The sequence below is a fragment of the Vulpes lagopus genome, unplaced genomic scaffold, assembly GCF_018345385.1.
Source record: "Vulpes lagopus strain Blue_001 unplaced genomic scaffold, ASM1834538v1 ctg543, whole genome shotgun sequence".
NCBI lineage: Eukaryota > Metazoa > Chordata > Mammalia > Carnivora > Canidae > Vulpes > Vulpes lagopus.
In genome coordinates this window covers 12,501-18,322 of record NW_024570898.1, presented here as the reverse complement: position 1 = coordinate 18,322, position 5,822 = coordinate 12,501, and the positions used below count along the sequence as shown (strand labels likewise).

Sequence of the window (5,822 nt, the reverse complement as noted above, 5' to 3'; positions counted from 1 at the left end):
AGGGAGCCCGCTTCTCCCTCTGCCTGTGTCTCTGCCTGTGTGTGTGTGTGTGTGTGTGTGTGTGCGCGTGTATGTCTCATGAATTGTGAATTAAAATTTAAAAAAAAGAGGAAGGAAAAAAGAAACAAACACACCTGAAACACGTTTACTAACACACCCAGGTATCTGCAGGTTTCCTGAATCAGACAAAAGAGAAACACAAAAGCTGAGGTGGGGGGAGGGGGGAAGGAAGAAAAGGGCAAGCGGTGCAGGAGGAAAACACAACACCACCAAACAAAAAAAAACCACCTTGGGGGTCTCGTTGACTCACACTCTAGTATTTTACCTTCTGTTGGAAAGACAGACGCCAGGTATCCGGTGAACTGAACCCAATTTATCAATTAAGCTAGTTACACCTTCAAAGTTCCAGGTCACCAAAGATTTGGGAAGGTATTGTAAAAGTTTAACCTATAGACCTTTTTTCATCTTTTTCTTTTTCTTTTTTTTTTTTTTAAACCTTTTTTTTTTAAATTTTTATTTATTTTTGATAGTCACAGAGAGAGAGAGAGAGGCAGAGACACAGGCAGAGGGAGAAGCAGGCTCCAATGCAGGGAGCCTGACGTGGGACTCGATCCCGGGACTCCAGGATCACGCCCTGGGCTGAAGGTGGCACTAAAACGCTGAGCCACAGGGGCTGCCCTGTATGATACAATTGTTAAGGAAGCACGAAACAGGGGATCCCTGGGTGGCTGAGCGGTTTAGCACCTGCCTTCGGCCCAGGGCGTGATCCTGGAGTCCCGGGATCGAGTCCTACATCGGGGGTTCCTGCAGGGAGCCCGCTTCTCCCTCTGCCTGTGTCTCTGCCTGTGTGTGTGTGTGTGTGTGTGTGTGTGCGCGTGTATGTCTCATGAATTGTGAATTAAAATTTAAAAAAAAAGAGGAAGGAAAAAAAAAACAAACACACCTGAAACACGTTTACTAACACACCCAGGTATCTGCAGGTTTCCTGAATCAGACAAAAGAGAAACACAAAAACTGAGGTGGGGGGAGGGGGGAAGGAAGAAAAGGGCAAGCGGTGGAGGAGGAAAACACAACACCACCAAACAAAAAAAACCCACCTTGGGTGTCTCGTTGACTCACACTCTAGTATTTTACCTTCTGTTGCAAAGACAGACGCCAGGTATCCGGTGAACTGAACCCAATTTATCAATTAAGCTAGTTACACCTTCAAAGTTCCAGGTCACCAAAGATTTGGGAAGGTATTGTAAAAGTTTAACCTATAGACCTTTTTTCATCTTTTTCTTTCTTTCTTTCTTTCTTTCTTTCTTTCTTTCTTTCTTTCTCTTTCTTTCTTTCTTTCTTTCTTTCTTTCTTTCTTTTTACCTGCTTGCTCGTAACAAGGAAAAGTACACGAGACAGACAAAATCGATCATTTGAAGTAGTTTCCGTGGACAAATCCTCAGAGGCACAACCTAACTAATCCGTTGAGTTCACAGCAAAAGTTGAGTATGCCCGTCCCTAGGGGCCTGGACCCTCGGGCATCCATCCGGGTCGGTCCCGGTGGAACAAGGGGATAAGTAGTTCTCCTTTTCTTTGCTGTGCCTGTGGGGTCTAACAAGACACCACACGTGTCTTGTTTCTTTGTAATGAGGTGGCGGAGGGGTGTATCTCGATCACCACCATTCCAGGGCCCACAAACTGTGACGGGAGCACAGTGCATCCCACGGCCCACCCCAACCCCAACGGCGGCGGGGGTGGGGGTGGGTGGGGGCAAAGCTGGTCATCCGTGTTAAGTGTGACGGTGATAGCTCCCAGGACACGTCTTTTTACAGGAAACCCACAGGGACCGCGGATACGCAGAGATGACTGAGGCCGATGTAAATCCGAAGGCCTACCCCGTGGCAGATGCCCACCTCACCAAGAAACTCCTGGACGCGTGTTCAGCAGTCCTGTAACTACAAGCAGCTTCGGAAAGGAGCTCACGGAGCCACCAAAACCCTCCACGGAGGCATCCCTGAGTTCATCCTGATGGCTGGCTGCAGACGCCAAGCCCCTGGAGGTCATCCCGCACCTTCCGCTGCCTGCCGCGCCGCGTGAAGAGAAGAACGTGCCCTACGTGTGTTCGTGCGCTCCAAGCAGGCCCTCGGGTGGGCCTGCGGGGTGTCCGGGGTGTCCTAGTGTCATTTGCCAATACGCTCCTGCCGTCTGCTTCAGTAACGTGACGTCGTTCCCCTTCCCCCCCCCCCCAAATCCCAACCCATGCCCCTGAGGGTGGCAGGGCAGCAGCCTACCAAAGAGATGTGCTGCAGACTTCGAGGCTACCTGGGTGAGTAAGACAGGCGGCAGCTGACGTAAGGAGTTGAGAAGTGGCTAGGGAAAAAAAAGAAAAGAAAAAGAAAGAGAGAAAGAAAGAAAGAAAGAAAGAAAGAAAGAAAGAAAGAAAGAAAGAAAGAGAGGGTCCACTGATGATGCCGGAATGAAGTCTGAGCAAGTCACGGAGACGTGACCCGGAAGCTACAGCAGAGACCTCGGAATCAAGGAAACATGCTCTCTGGTGAATGGAGTCGTCTTTCACGGACGCTCGGTACCAGGTCTGAGAGGCCTTACGCCTGTTTCCTGCCAGAATCGGATCAGATGTATGTATCCTTTATCACATCAGACGGACAGTGCCAGCCTGTCATTCTGGTGAGCATCCTAATAAAGAAATATCTTCAAACTCCACCGCACCCCCCCTCCAAAAAATAAAGGAAACCAACAACCATGCATTGGCTCCAAAGGCGTAGATGTCGCCCCAGCCCCCCCCCCCCCCCCCGCCGCCCCGCGTCCTCTAAAAACTCAATCTATGTGTTCCCCACTCCCACTGTCAGGCTCCCGTGGTGGCCCAATGGCTCGGGTGATTTTTGCTCCTTACAGGGGGGCGGCGGGATGAGGAGGGGGGGCGGCGATGGCGTTGGAGGCACCCGGGATGATGGCAGAGGAGTTCACCACTCCATCCACAGGAGTGTTGCAGAAACGGGGGTGTGTGTGTGTGTGTGTGCGGGGGCCACGGGGGAGGCGGAGGCGCAGAGGCGGCAAGGCAGTCCCCGCCCCCGCCAGGACTGAGACAGATTTAAAGGTTTTTATTTTTTTCCTTTTTTTTTTTTTTTAAGGATTTCTTTATTTACTCCTGAGAGACACAGAGAGAGGCAGACAGAGACACAGGCAGAGGGAGAAGCAGGCTCCCCGCAGGCAGGGAACCGGATGCGGGCACAGGACCCCAGGGTATCCCTTCCACCTCCCCAAACCCCCCCCCCCCATCACGCCCTGAGAGGAAGTCAGCCGCCCAACCACTGAGCCACCCAGGTGTCCACCCGTCCCTCTTGTCCCTCTTGTCCCTCTTTTCCTTTCGCTATCCGTCAACCTTCCAGCCTTCCGCCTCCAACGCCCCCTGTTCCTTCTTGTCGGCTTCCTCCTGGAAAACAGGCCTTGTCCGTGGTTGCCTTTCAGCCCTGTGAAAGAGGTGGAGGCGCAGGCAGTGGGTTGGGCATCGGTTCTGGTGCTGGTGCGTGCGTGCGTGCGTGTGGACTTCGGATTTCTGGCGTCTGCCTGCCTGGCCTGCTTTCCCCGTCTTCTTCATGATTTGGACTCATGGGAAGTGTGTGTGTGTGTGGGGGGGGGTGGGGTGGGGGTGGGGGGGAGTCGGGTCCTTATTTCTCTGGACCACCTCTTGGGTCCCATCCCACGAGGCATCTTTCTGATGGGGTGACCTGGAAGTCCGAACGTAGGGAATTTTCTTTTCTTTCTTTCTCTTTCCTTCTTTCTTTTTATTTTTACCAGATTTTGAGAGAGAGAGAGAGAGAGAGAGAGAGAGAGAGAGAGAGAGAAAGGGGCAGAGACCTAGGCAGAGGGAGAAGCAGGCTCCAATGCAAGGAGCTCGATGTGGGGCTGGATCCCCGGATCCTGTGATCACGACGTGCCCCTAAGGCAGATGCTCCACACGGAGCCACCCAGGCGTCCCCGTTTCTGTATTATAAGGGAGACAGACAGGCAACGTGTGTTCAGAGGGACGGAAACAGAGCCCGTGTGCTGAGGTTTCTCGGAGCCCTTTGGACCTTTGGCCGGTGCGAAAGCCAAGGGAGCGGGGCCCAGAAACGTTCAAGGCTGAGAATTCCCTTGCTCAATATTCATTTCGCAGATGCCTGATTGCAAGTGGTATGGAATGGAATGAATGGAATGGCATGGCATGGCATGGCATGGCATGGCATGGCATGGCAAACGTGTCTGTCTGTTTGGGTTACTAGCAGGACCCAGAGAGCCGAAGCTCTCGACCTCAGGGACTTGAAGTTGCAAGTTGGATGCCAGAGATAGAGAGGTAGGCTCAGGCAGGCAGGGCCAGAAAGCTGGCTCGCCCGCCCGGGGAGTCCAGGTGTGAGGCATATGGGATCGCAGGGCAGCTGGGACACAGCCTGGTCCGGATCCACCCAGGTCAGTAGCGTTTCCCGACTCAGGAAAACGTCGGGCGCCCAAGCGTGGCCTTCCTTAGGGATGTTTCGCTCCCCCTCCCCCTCCCCCTCCCCCTCCCCCTCCCCCTCTCCGGGACGGGGACATCTGCACCGCTAGGGGGCGCAGCGGCCGCCGCCGGCGGCGGCAGCGTCTTCCGAACCACCCATGCCGCCCCGGTCCCGGTTCCGGTTCCAGCCCCCGGGAAGGGCGCACTTGGAAACGTCATCCGAGGCGTCCTGGGGCCCTCACCCCCAAAGATCCAGGACACCGGACGGCGGGCTTCTTTCCGGATCGGTTGTAGAAATGTCCGCAAGGGATCCCTGGGTGGCTCAGCGGTTTAGCGCCTGCTTTTGGCCCAGAGCGCGATCCTGGAGTCCCGGGATCGAGTCCCACGTCGGGCTCCCGGCATGGAGCCTGCTTCTCCCTCCTCCTGTGTCTCTGCCTCTCTCTTTCTCTATCATAAATAAATAAATAAATAAATAAATAAATAAATAAATAAATAAATCTTAAAAAAAAAAAAAATGTCCACAACCCCAAAGCCGTCCTTCCTGCCTCACGTCCCCACGCCCCGGCACCGTGTGCGCAGGGAGAGGGGCCCTCCGCTTTGTCGCCACCGCTACAGCAGACAAGGACACGTCCTCAGCACAAGAACGGTCCCATGAGAATCGGCCCCGTCTTAGCTTATTCCCTAGGCGGATACGGCAGGGTGTCGTCTAGAGATAGACGTAGAGCACGAGGTCGCGTGCGGGAAGCAGAGGAACACGCAAGGCCGTGGGGGAAGCAATGGGGAGTAAGAGGGGTGCGTTAGGGACGCCCGGGATCGAATCCCACATCGGGCTCCCAGTGTATGGAGCCTGCTTCTCCCTCTGCCTGTGTCTCTGTCTGTCTGTCTGTCTGTCTGTCTCTCTCTGTGTGTGTGTGTGTGTGTGTGTGTGACTATCATAAATAAATCAAAATTTAAAAACAAAAAAAAGAAAGAAGAAAGAAAAAAGAAAGAAAGAAAGAAAGAAAGAAAGAAAGAAAGAAAGAAAAAGAAAAACTAAAAAAAAAAAAAAAAAAAAAAAAGGCCAACTTGCGGCAACGGCGGGTGGCCCGGGCAGTCGAGCTCCGCCTTCAGCCCAGGGCGTGGTCCTGGAGACGCGGGCTCAGAGTCCCACGTCGGGCGTCCTGGATGGAGCCTGATACTCCGTCTCTCCCTCTCTGACGAAAGAAAGAAAGAAAGAAAGAAAGAAAGAAAGAAAGAAAGAAAGAAAGAAAGAAAGAAAGAACAATGAATAATGAATATGAATGAACGAATAAAAAGTAAGCAAATAAGCAAGTACATCCATCCATCCATCCATCCATCCATCCATCCATGCATC

At 53.0% G+C, this 5,822-nt stretch overlaps 1 pseudogene; it reads left to right on the top strand.

The window, feature by feature from the left end:
* Nucleotides 1-1,597: 1,597 nt before the first annotated feature.
* On the top strand, nucleotides 1,598-2,157 carry LOC121483927 (annotated as a pseudogene).
* The last annotated feature ends 3,665 nt before the right edge of the window (nucleotides 2,158-5,822 follow it).